At 41.6% G+C, this 13,351-nt stretch overlaps 1 protein-coding gene across 2 annotated transcripts in view; it reads left to right on the forward strand.

Moving 5' to 3' along the window:
* GPRIN3 (GPRIN family member 3) overlaps positions 1-13,351 on the forward strand; it is a 38,158-nt gene that overhangs the window by 14,835 nt on the left and 9,972 nt on the right. The window lies entirely within an intron of this gene.

Here is a 13,351-nt window from a genome sequence, read left to right on the forward strand (position 1 = left end):
CATCCATAGCTTTCAGATGGCTTATAAAGTATCTTGTGATTATCTCCAAGGAGGTCCTGTGCGGAAGTCAATCATGTTGTCTGGATTTTTGTAACAGCTCTAAGGTTGCCGTATGTTTTCTCACTCCTTTAAAAAGGCCTCTGTGCACAAGGCATCTACATTCAGTGTGAGTCTAGTAGTTAAGATCTAAGCTGTGAATGATCTGTTTTCAAACCCTGCCAGCTTCCACTCCAGCTGACTTAGAAACAAGGACAAAGATATCATACAGCCCTGCTCCTTCACAGCTGTGCTCTAGCAAGGTGCAGTGTGACCTCAGCTTGCTTCTAAGACTCACAGGTTAAATGTACTGGCAGTCTGAGCGAGAGCAGCTAATACTGCTCAGAAGGGAACTAAAAAGGAACTTGGACTGATGTGAGCAATTGGGCATTAGGAGGTGAACTAAATAATTACTTGAAGCTGTTGCATCTCTTTGAACGCTTGGGAATATGTTTTGCTGTTGTACCTTGAAGCAATTGCAGGTAGCTGAAGACTATACATGAAGGTGGGCTGGAGGGACAGATACACAGGGAGCGTTCGTCACGCTGCCCCGACACTGTTGGCTTTGGTCAAGCCAGCCAGCTTCAGTAAACCTGAGGCTTTGTTAAACACAAGATGCGGTGTAACTTGTTTGAGCCGTCATTTCAAATAATGCTAATTATAGTCATTAAGCAGTTTTGCAATCATCCTGAGGAATGATATGTCAAAGTTGATGTCCTTTACTGGTGTCTCCCACGTGGTGTGGCCACCTGATAAATGGAATTGGGACTATTTCTGGCTCAAATCCAGAAGAAATAGGGAGAAGAGAGGAGATGTCCAGCATTAGGCTCAGCATAAGGCTTGAAGGCTTGTTCTTGGAAGATGCAGGCCTCAACAGAGTCGGCATGGAGCAGCAGCCGGTGTAAACCTGCGTGGCCTCTCAGAGGTCCAGGGCGCTGTACCATTTCACAATGGGCAGAGTTTTGGCTTCTCACTTCTCCAGTAACTGACTCTCAGTATTATTACTAGCTTTAAAAGGGAGTGCAAAATACGACACACCAGCTTACCATTTCTGGTTCTGTGAAATCAGAAATATTATAAAATAGCTAAGAAGAGAGATCTTATTGCACTAGATTCTGGGGTTTACATTACTATCTCTTTAATATATGCTGTCTTGAGGAAAAATTTCTGGTTTTTAGCTTGGTTCTGACACAGGTGGGGTTTCCCAAGTCTCAAACACTTACTAAATAAGGATGCCTCTTCCAAGCATTGTGATTTTCAAGAATTTAGAAGCAGAGCTAATGAAATACTACATTTAAAACATAGGATAAAAAGCTACAGGCAGTTTGCAGCTGGAAGGATAGAACCACAGTGAATGCAGGAATATAAATATGTATTTTGAATGAGCCATTGTTAGGAGACGGTTCTAATAAAAGGAAGGAGGGTGGTTCCTGAGATTGTTACTGAATTTTACATTCCTGGGTCACCTCCAAAGGAAATTCTGAGAAGCTATTACCATCAGACACCTGTGGGATAGACAACATACAATGAGTTGTTTCTAAAATGGGCCATCATATGGCCCAGCTGTTGGTGCTCCTCTTTGTGGCGCAGAGGCTGAGGTGCCGTGAGAAAGGCTTGATGAAAGAATTGGCTTCTTTGCTGGGGGAAAGTACTGCAGTCTCGTTCATGCACATCCTTGGGGCACGTGCTCATGGGGCAGGCTGAGACCACTTCAGAGCTTCTCTCTGTCCTGAAGATTTCTCCGGATACTGTGAATTCAGGCCTCAAAGTTAGTTAAGGTTTGGGGGTTAATTTTACCAATACAGAATTCACTTTGTTGTTGTTGTTTTGGGGTGGTGGTAGTGGTGTTAAGACAGGAGCCTGAACAATAACTTGTTTTTGTCTGCTTAGATCTGCCATGAAGGAAGTCACTGTTATCAGGAGGTTTCTCAGATATGGGTTTTATGTTTTGTTTATTCTTTAACATCATCTATCAGGTCTGAGTGGAGACTGAAGATGTGGTGTGTTTTGTAGGAGTAAGATTTTTATCAAAATATCCACGTCTAACATATGCCTTCATTAGGTTTAAGTGACTGGAGACCCTGTATACGGTTAGGCCATTCAACTTTTTTTTTCTTTTTCTTTTTTTTTTCTTTTCTTTTTCTTTTCTTTTTTTTTTTTTTTTTTTTGATATAAAGAGCTATCGTGCAACTTACTATCTGCAGGACACGTGTTATTGCAAAGTGTCATTTCTTCTGGCATTGCAAGGTGGTATCTGGAATGCATTATCCTGTCCCAGGTTGTTTGGAAACTCCTACCTGCCCCATGTCCTACAGGCATGACCTCGTTCACTAAAATAATAATAAGCTAGGCTGTCTAGCTGTTGTCTCTGGTTTGGTCAGATTCCATAGCGGTGCAAAAGTGCAACAACATAAAGTCAATGGTCTCCAGTAAACCAAAAAAAAAAGAGCCTGAGACTGAAATGACAACTTTACATATAACAGTCCCACTGAAATCATATTATAAACTTGTGTGACTGAGGTGAGCTGCTTTGAGATTTTGGCTGAATGTACAGTTTTGAGTCAGTACCCTCAAAAGAGCATTTACCAGCTTTAGGAAGACAGCAGTGAATTGCTCAGATTTTTATCTCTAAACATTGAAGGCTTCCAACCTGCAGCCATTTGGTTTCCTGCAGAGCCTCAATACATCAGACAAAAAGTGGCTGTAGTATACTGTATTTCCTCTCTTGTTTTTTGAGAAAGTGTTGAGGAGGAGGCAGTTTACCAGCGAGATTATTCTGTGCTTTTTATGGTACTTGTTGTCAGCGTTAGGCCGCGGTGGAGCAAAGTGAGAACGTGAAAAAACAGGAAGCAACTGCTGAGGTGAAGGCAGGAAGAAGGGATGATATTTTTAACTATTTTAAAAAAGCCAGTGTGATAGCGGTTTCGGCTGCTAGCCTCTTCATTCACATTGGTTAAGCTTCTTACAGCCAGGAGGCAGCAGCAGACATGGTGAGATCATCTTGCCTTTCCTGGGTTAATCACAGGCTGCAGCAAACTTCTGTTGTAATGACTGATTGGACTCCGCATCCTTCTTCTCTAATTACATGCAGTTTGGGGTAGTTCTTTTCCATTAGGATAATGCTCATAAATGAGAATGGATATGTCATTTGCCAGGTGCCTGTTATGTATGTTATCTATTCCCTTCTTTAATACTAAGCCCAGTGTCATCATTAAAATAATGATATATGGGGAAAGCTTAATTTTTCGGATGGTATGTGAGAATTAAAAATTACAGTTCTTATGTTACACAATAAATGTTTCTCCTGTTGTAGACTTTTCCAGGACAGAATTTCCTTACTTGCAAAAAAAAGTGCTGTCACAGTATACTTCTCTAGGCATGATAATACAGTTAGAAACCAGCAAATCCAGCCTAATTAGGGTGCTGCCACCACTGCTGTGGTTGCTTCTGCCACGTGATGAGTATCCACATTGTGTGTACTGAGGGAATATTTTTAAGGAAAAGGTCATTATGAAATTCTGGAAACTTGCATTCAAAGAACTGAAAGCATGTTAGAAGTGGGGAATATCCTTTGTCCTGTAGAGACAGCCTTTCCAAGACAGGCTTACTCAGCAGTAGTTATGTTTTCCTGACCACACAAAATGTATTTTTGGTCTTGGTTTAGCTCCCAATAGATATATCCACACAAACCCCACTATCCCAGTTGTCACTAGTTGACTCAGTCTTAGCAGAGAAAGCAAGAATTGCATGAACGCTAAGCCAGCATTATACTTTCACCTCTAGAGATGAGCCCTCTGCTTTAAAATGAAGTCACATTGGCACTGCTCTATAAGAAAAAAGTATTTATCACTGGCTGTTGTTAAACTGTTCTCTGGGAAAACAGGGCATCTGTTTGCCAGCCATCAGCCATCAGCATTCAAATGTATTCAGTTGTGTGAAATGCATTAATGAGGGGGTTAGATTTCACCCTGATTTTATCAGGCAAAGATAGCAGGATAGATAAGGAATGAAATTCTTGCTTGGTTGGCGGACAATTTTGTTGCTTTCAAAGTGAAACATGAAAGTGGTGTTTGAAAGGTACGTGCAGTGCTCCTGTACATGTCTTGCAAACACCACTTTCTTCTTACTCAATAATAAGCTGAGGAAAAGTAGTGTAGCGGTGAGCTATCTGAAATGGAGCCACCAGCCCGATATGGGTAGCGTGTTGCTGGTTTTCTCCTGTGTGCATCAGGATTGTGCAGGCACACATTCCTGTTGAAATTTGATTTACCCTTGAAGTCAGGCTGCATCACCTTAAAAGTCACCTCCAGTGTTGGAAACTGAAATAGGAAAGAATGTGATGATAAATAGTGAGGTTAAATATAATAACATGTAATTAAAAAAGAAAAGACAAAGCATATCCCCATGGGTTTCGTCAACACATCCTGTCCCTGCTAGGATGACCAAGGATATGAACCATAGTATAACTGTAGCTTATATAACTGTTACAGTTTATTGCCAGTTAGTATAGTTGTTGTTTGATTTGGCTGTTTTCGTAAACCTATTTATCCTTCCCTTTCACCTTGGAGGAGAAAGACTGCCAAGCTCTTTGTGGTATTCTGTAGCAAGCCTGTTTTTTGGCAAGGAATTTTACATACTTACACACCTTGCAGAAGAAAGCGTTTTTAACAAGTGCTGTAACCTTGGGAAGACACTTGCACAGAGAGAGCCTGTCGCTGCAGCGTAGTGCTGTTGCCAGGACGTAGGAGTCCCTGCCGTCTCCGGCTGTATGTGCCGCCCTTTGGTGAGGCAACTCGGTCTGCATTGCCTCTAGGAACACCGGCCAAGAGACTTGTGTGATTGAGGTCTAGCTGGGTGAGAGACAGAATTTGGTCAGAAAATGAGAATCATAAACAAAATCCATTGCTAGCAATGCAGTGGGTATTACTGTGCAAATAGGCAGTCTCTGCCTGAGACTGCCCTCTGCCAGGAGAAAGAACATTTTGGGAGCACACAAGTGCGTGAGGTGAGCGGGAAAATACAGAGGCAGGATGGGGCACAGGACAAAGGAGGGGACTACATGGGGAGAAGAGTATGGAGATAACTCACATGGAAGATAAATTCAGACCATGACACAAAAAGGGAGTTCTGCCAGAAATGCTATTGGAAGCTCTCCTCCAGCCCTCCTGTGGTTTGTCACAGCGATAGCCACAGGTCTCACGATGTGCAGAGTTTTGAAAGTTCCTAGAGTCCTGTGATTATGTGAGGATCTCAGCTTCCCCAGGAAAAGACAGCTTTTAATCCATGAGAAAGAGGTGAACTTTGAAAGCTCAAGACTTCAAGGGCAACAAAAGACACCACAGTTCTTAATTTAAATCAGAATTGTCAGCCTCCTTCCCAAATGTTGGTTTCTAGTGCAGTGCTTGAGAAAGTATTTTTAAAAACTTTTAAATATTATTTTTCCATGCTTTAAAGTGTTTGAGTGCAGGGCAACTCCCTTCCTCCTCTGGAAACCTAGGTTTTGCAAAATGGGGATGCTCGTGTAATCCATGTCTTGTCAGGCTCTGTTTCTCAAAAAACAAGCCATTCTTGCAACGCTTTCACAGCGCATAACAACTTCTTGCCTTCAGCTGGAGTTAGATGGGAGGGACCACAGGAGGGGACCTCTTCAGAAGAGCAAGCCCAACTTCACAGTTCTGGTGCCTGGGAACCTCAAGTGAAAGCTGCTGCTATTGTCACTGTAGCTATATGCATCAGGATAAAGAAAAGGATCGTTGGATCTCTTCTGACAGGAGTATTTGCCAACAAAGTTTGAAAGCAAAATGAAACCATCAGTGAACTTTGAGACAGTTTACATGCACACAGAAGTTTTACATCATGGTGCTACTAACACCATGCAGGTCTGCATCAAGGCTCTGAGAGCAGGAGCTGAAGCTGGAAGTGGCTGTTGCTTTTACTCTCCTGGCACGGGCGAATGGGTGCTGCCCACAGAGAACAGATGGGACATGGGCTAGAACATCCAGTCTTAAAGCAGAATTGTGGTTTTACTTCCTTTTAGATGGCAATCTTTCTAACTGAAGGGTAACTAATTATTTTGCTGCCAGGAGGACAGTAGAGCTGAATCAAGCCTGGTTACCACACAGTTTGTATTCATCTGTGAACATGCCTATTTAAGGCCAGTTACAGATAGTTGCGTACTTCTGTCCCAGAGCTGCTAGTGAGGTGTACGCTTGTCCCCAGACCGTTTTGAAGCATTAGAGTGAGGTTCTGCGCAAGCCTGCAAGCCCTGACTCTCAGGTGGACGTATAAGCACAGTTCTGCGCTGGTGCAGCCAAAGGATCTGGGCTGGTTCTCACGCTTTGACTGAAGGTATAACAGAGTTGTATCCCAAATCTGTTTCAGGTGCTCCTGGGCTCACTCTTTCTATACCACTTTAGAGATGCTTTGCATTTTTCTAGTTATCCTGAGTTCATGCTAGGGGTGGTGTCGCTGATGCTTGCTTCTAAACCAGGGTAAGCCTTGCAGTACCAGAATTATAGATAGTCACTTGTGCTCACTGCTGAGTACTTGAGAGAGATCCACTCTCTCACTGAGCTGCTTCTGCTGGGCACTGCAGTTTCTGGATTAACAGGATTTACAGGAATTCAGTAAGAGTCATCGGAGTACAAAGAACCCAGAGTTACGGAGAAGTACAATAGCAATAGCCAGTAAGCAAGAAGAATAGCTTCTCCCCTAAACAAAGTCTGACAATGTAATCTGCATGTGTTGCTGCTGCTGTGTACAAATATTTTAGATATTATATTTTAAATTGTATTATATTTAAAACTAATCAGAATTGCTATTGAATCTAGTTGAGTAGACCAGATCATCTGTTACTTTTGCTGTGGACTCCTGAAAGTGTGTGCTTAAGATTTGGTAAAAAGCTCAGTGAAATGAGTGAAGATGCAGACCATTTTGCTTTGCTTTGGATTAGGCTCAGAAACCTCCATTTCATTTGGTAGGGCTTGCTTAACCCGTTTGCTCATATGCAGGCTGTGGCCAGCAGGCTAAGCTGAGGTTTGTCCTTCTAAAGCAAGGCTCAAATGCTCTGCACTTTGCAGAGTTTAGGGCTGTACCTAGCAGAGAGATGCAAGAAGTCGGCAACCAGCAAAATGTATTTCTTCAACTTGTACAAAATCTTTCTTTAGCAGCTGTCAAACTGATTGGCAGCCATCCCCTGTAGTAAAAAAATACTAGTGTTTATTTATTTTTAGCTTTATACTTTCTTCCCAGCATCTTGCCCTTGATTTTTCACCTATTTTTTTTTCCCGGGTTTATTACCATTATAAAGCAAGCACGAGCAGAGACAGATTTTTTTTTCAGGAATTTCCCTGTGTTTCTCCTTTTGGGCTCATATCCCATTTTTCTCTCACCTTTTTCATTTTCAGCGTTGTGTCTTGGCAGCTGTGCTAGCAGGGCTGTGAGATGCTGCAGTCTGTACCTTGGTATTCAGGAGGCAGCGTATGCGAGGTCTTGTGAGGACGCCGGGCTGCAAGAGTCCTGGTGCGGACTGGGTTTTCCTGGGGGGTGATTGTGTGGTTTAGTTAGTAGTTTCAACTGATTTTGTTTTGTAGCTTGCACTATGGGTGCTGGGGAAGGGTTTTAGGAGGTGTTGTGGCATTTTATTCGGTGATGTGTGTGTTGTTCTGGGGTTATTTTAATACTAAAATGGGTGGCTAGATCTTCAGTTAACAGACTCATACAGGTAAAGGAGCTGTTCTCACAGTGCCTCATTACGTTGTGGAAGATGCTGCCACAGGATTGCATATAGGCCACGTATGTAATGGGATCTAGTAAATAGATGTGTATTCATTTCAGAAGGTGATTAAAATGCTTACTTCAATTTAGAAAATCTTTAAACTCCTGATTGCCAGAAACTGGAAGTACTCCCAGAGAGGGATCACTGTCTGTATGTATGCTAGGACTTCAGGCTGGCCAGAGTTTTGGAGAGAATCCGACTTTCTTCTAAAGCAAACTTCATCACCCCTAGAAATAATAAAAAAGATTGGAAAGCTTTTAAAGTAAAATTCCAAACAAACCTAGAGTTAAAAACTCACAAACCTAGAGTTAAAAACTCACAAACTAGAAATGCTTTTTTTATTATTTCTATTTTTTAGAGAGAGAGAAATCAAAATTCAGCTGATGAGCTGAAACAAGGAGCGCTGTAGTTTAAGGCAGCAGAGGAGTGTCAGCAGGTATTAGGACAAGGTGAACAGCAAAGAACGAAGGTGCCTTATTGCAGTGAGAGCAGCCTAGCAATATTCTGTTGTCCATCAGGGTTCAGTAAAATCACATTGTTGCTATCAGCTCACTGGATAGAGGAAGTAAGTAGATATTTTGCAATATCTGGTAAAATGTTGCAACAGTTTTATTAACCTCATAATCTGAATCAGCATAGGCCGGTAAGAAGCTAAACCTGCCTTTGTGTCGGCACAGAGAGTGCTGCAACCCGGTAGTGTTTAACTTGTCACTTGTGCCATCTGTGTCCATCTCGCGTTCTCTGTGTGTCTCTTCAGCATCGGCTGCCGCTGGATTTGGTAGAGGGGTCTGGCTCTCGCCTGGAGCAGCAGCATCGCAGGGAGAGAGGACACGCGCACCGACCGTGCCCGTAATGGCTGCCTCGCGTCTGGTGTCGCTAACCCAATTCCCTGCACGCTCAAGAGAACCGGCCTGAACGCTGGGGGCGTTCTCTTGTGTGCAGCTGCTAATAGCTTTACGCTGGGTCTGTGGTACGAGCGTGATAAGCATATCGCAGGCAAGTCTTAAGGTTGTTGCCTGCACGTTAACCCATAAAAAGCAATGGTCTGCTGTAGTAACAGATGCTGTCTCCAGGTGCAGAAAGGGAAGCAGGGCTTTAATTGTCCTTTCCTTTTCCATTTACCTTTGCCCTTGGACCAAAGACTGCAGAATGAGAATTGTGCACCTTCTTTGGAAATGCCAACCCCATCTTTTGTGTGAAGCATGTGGATACAAGGTATTTACGTATCCTCTGTTTTTTCTTGCCTTCACATGATTGTAGTGTATGAATCTGTTTCATATCGACATCCCAAAGCATGCTGAAAGATTGGAGATCTGTATATCTTATCTTTTCAGGCTATTTTCCTATTTTAATGAATGTGTCCTTGGTTTGCTCTGCCCTGCGTTTGTAATGGCAGTTCTAGGTCCCACAAATATTAAGAGAAGATAACTTGTTAAGCAAAGCTTTCACAAACAGAATAACCAATACAGTCTGACACTAGAAAAAGGAAGTTACAGCATATACAGAGAACAATGTAATGAGCTGGAGAAAAACACTAGCTGTAGAATTAAAAGAATGCAAGTGTATGTGTATCCATGAGATTTGAGGAAATACATTTTGTGATTGATTTAATCAGTGGTCTGCTACAAGTTATAGCATCTTAGATTAGGAGACAAGAAGGGACACTGAGTTCCTGCTTCAGCAGATGTTTATCCATGTGCTCAACTTGTGCAGTTTTATGATCATCTTCATCATAATCTGAGTAATCAGATGATGAGATTAGATTTGTTAAGAAACAAATATTTAGTTCTTCCATTTGGAGAGATAAGTATGAACACAGAAAGCCTTGGGGCTGAAAGAATGGAAGGCTGATAAGAAGCCAGAATAGGGGAGGAGAAGGGTGCCTGGTTAGTTTGGGAGCTGTTTTTTCATTGTTTGTTGTTATTTTTAAGTTTGAAGGGCACTGGAGATTCTGGCAGGCTTATTTGTGTTTTTGCAGATTTTTGGAGTTTTCAATTTGAAATGAGAGGCAGAATCTTATGCTAGAACTTCATATGAATTTCTTGTTCTGCTTTATTAAATGTAAAAACTTCTTGATTTTGTTGAGGTTCTTGTAGCCAGGGAGAGGAAAAATTATAATGCTGTTTTATTGGGAAAGGGAGGTTACAGAAATAGATGAGAGTTTCTTCCCATTGTAGCCTGAGATTAATGATGTTATATTAAGTTGCCTGGGAATTCCTCATTTGTTTTGTTTTTGTTTTCCATGTGGAAGAAATGCTCAGTGAGAAGAGTCTCCATAGATCTGCTGGCCATGCAGGGACTCTGCCAGACTGTACAAGCCAAACATAGACTTCGTCAAAATTAGAAACTTCTTGTTGCAGAAAGTCCAGGAGAAGTTTTGCACTGGGATAAGATTAACACATTCAAGCAGACTAATTTGGTCTGAATGAATAAAATGAAGGAGAATTGTGTTGTTATAGAAAGTCTTTTTATTACTAAAAATTGATATTGACCTTTGTGGAGGTATTAATGTTACCTCCTAACAAAAGAAAATCTTGGGTAATGGCTGCAGGTCAGATAGACAACACTTGAAAGATTCTCCAGCAATCTTGATCCGTTTTGACATGTTTTTTGGTGTAATAATAGTTTTATTTTTCTATTTCTTCTAGGTATTTGCTTCAAGTCAGTGTTGGTTTGAATCCTCACTGCCTTGGCAGTTGGATACTGTGTGCCCACTTTGCCCACAGGTCCCCATATTGTTTTTTCATTACTAGGCAATAAAAAAGTGCCTTTCTGATTCTGCAGTTAGTTGGCTTTGCTTGTTTTTTCTCTTGCATATGACTTGCATTTTCTTCTGATTTTTATTGTTCCTTGACAAAGAACATGTCAAAAAATCACCCTTTTAAATTTACTCTACTACAATGCCTTTGGCTTCTGCCGTCAGGGTAGCCTACAAGAAGAGTCTAACAAGAAAATAGTTCCTATTTCTTTGACGGCAAAGTCTTCTAAAAAAAAATCTTATTCTCATAGGCTAATTCATTTTCAGAGTAGTCCCATGCAATAGGAAACTCTCCAAGGTTCTCAGCTTAGACTAGAAAATTTGCTGAAGTACTTACTGGACTTCCATTTCTTTATTATCTTTTTTTCCTTCTCCTTTTCCTTTCATTTGTGCTGTCCGGAGGTCCCAAACATTGCAGGACAGGTAAAGCGTTTTGCAGGACAGCTTTTCTGGGCCTCAGTGAGCCTGACTGCAATGTATATCTAGTAACGATGGGAAGAGGAGAACAGGAAAAACATCTTCTTGCTTTCACATTATTTTGCAGGACAGTGGGAGATTGGTGGCTGTGCCAGACTGTTACTGTTCCCTCTGTACTCAGGGAAGAAATGTGAAGTCCAGCACAGCCAAGCACTGATGCTACTAGTCAATCTGAAGAGTACCACAAATTTAGGGAAAATCATAGTGTCTTTTGAGATATGCTCAAATTGAGCACGTATCTCAATGAATGAATTAAGTCTCTACAAATCTGCTACCAAGCGCAACATCCTTGATGTTACGAGGTCAAGTGAAATGTCTGAGTTGCACTCTGTTATTCCCCTTCAGAGAATGCAGCTGCCTGAATTTAGTGGGGCAAAATTTCCTGGGATGCCATTATGCCTCTAAGGGTAGGCAGCCAAATTGCCTTTAATTAGCCCTTGTAACAGCCATTTACATGTATGTATCAAACTTAGCTTTCTTCATGATACTTTTTAGTGATGCTGCTAAAGAGACAGTACACAGACTGGGGGAATTCATGGTGGAGTTTAGATCAGAACTGATTTACTTAATTGAAAAATCAGGAATTTTTCCTCCATCAGGTGGATCTCAGTTAAAGCTAGTGTTCCAGATGGCAGGATTGGCCTTCACGGGTGCTTCTAGGTACAGAGCCAAAGACCTACCCTGGGCTCAGTGTGGTCAGCAGGATTTACACATGACCACACAGTGAATTTGCTTCTATCCAGAGTGTTTGATTTTGGGCACTATGCTCTTAGAGATTTCCATATAGTGATAAGCCAAACAGATTTGCTCTGCCTTCTTTATTTCCTCTGAAACTGTTTTCCAAGTAAAATGTCTCATCCTAAAAATACAGCTTGGTTTTGTCCTGCCATTTGTTTAGTTTGTTTTTAAATAAACTCTTAATCTAAAAAAAAAAAAAAAAAAAAAAAAAAAAAAGTATAACTTGCCCTATTGTGTTTTCTGGTTTGTTTTGCATTGATGTTAGAGTAGCAGAACTTGGAAAAACAGATGCCCAAAGCCATCTGTTCCTCTGCTCACGGTCATTAGATGTTCCGTCACAGTATGGCAGTGGGAACTTGGAATGACTTTTGTTTTCTTTAGGACAACGTTGGTTGTCTTTAAAGTGAACACAAAGTAAAATGAACACATCTTGTAGGTGGCTACAAACTCTCACAGCTTTGCAGTCTGGTTTGCATAAGCATGCTGTTTACCAAAAAAGCTTAGCAATCATTTGCCTTGGAGGAAACCTATGTTGGAGTGATACGAGGCTGCTGTCATGGACTGGTGCTAAACAGCTTAGTGTGTTTTGGGGGCAGGATCACAGTTTCCCATGACTGGCTTAACCCAGCAGACTAGGTCGATCTATGGCTGGATAAAGCCCAGAGGTACTTGAGATAAGAGATACAATGTGAAAAAATACATTGTTAATGTCTGGAAGACATAAAGCTTCATGAGTAAGTAATAAGTTGCAGTATTTCCCTTTTCTTAGGAAAATAGGCTATCTGTATGCATTCTAATTTTGCTTTTATTAAACACTTTTTTGCTGCCTCTGTATACCCTGAGGTGCTGGTACTCTCTGTCATTCTGGTGTAGAGAGAAGAGGGGAGGCTTCTTGGAAAGGGCTTATGCTGATACGGCTAGTGCATAGGGGATGATCTGGAACAGCTTCAAGTGAGCATAAAACTGAGCTATTACACAGCTCCTTCCAGCAGCACCTTTTAAATAACTTAGTAATGGAAACGCTGCTGTATGTCCAAAGAGACCTGGGAACACAGAGGTAAAATAGTTTTCCCATCATCATCCCCCTGATTAACATAAAACGTTCATTATGTCCTCTGAATCTCACAACAGCACTTCTCTGACAGCACAGACCAAGGAAAGCTTTTAAGAGAGGTTTTAAACAAGACATCTCCTTCAATTTTAAATGAGAGGAACAGAATGGGGTTTCATCATTGGCCACCACTGCTTTGCTGACACTAAGAGGGGATCAAGCTCTTGACCTCTTGCAGGATTTGAGTTGGGCAGTGCAAAGTCATTTGTAAATCTCAATCAAAAAGCACATTTTGAGACTGACTCCTGTTTAGAGTGATAGTTTCTCTGCAGTCCTGGCCATGTTTCAACCTGGATAACTCTGCTCCACTTGAAGCAAGTCCCTCCCTGCTGTTTCATTGGATATGACATTCTCCTTGCTTTGGGCCATTACTGTTCTGTGATGCTGCTGTTTCACTTCCAAACTCTTTGCTATCACCTGTTCATAAATTGATTTCTGGGTGGTTTGTGCCTGT

This window comes from Rhea pennata, chromosome 4 (assembly GCF_028389875.1).
Source record: "Rhea pennata isolate bPtePen1 chromosome 4, bPtePen1.pri, whole genome shotgun sequence".
Taxonomy (NCBI): domain Eukaryota; kingdom Metazoa; phylum Chordata; class Aves; order Rheiformes; family Rheidae; genus Rhea; species Rhea pennata.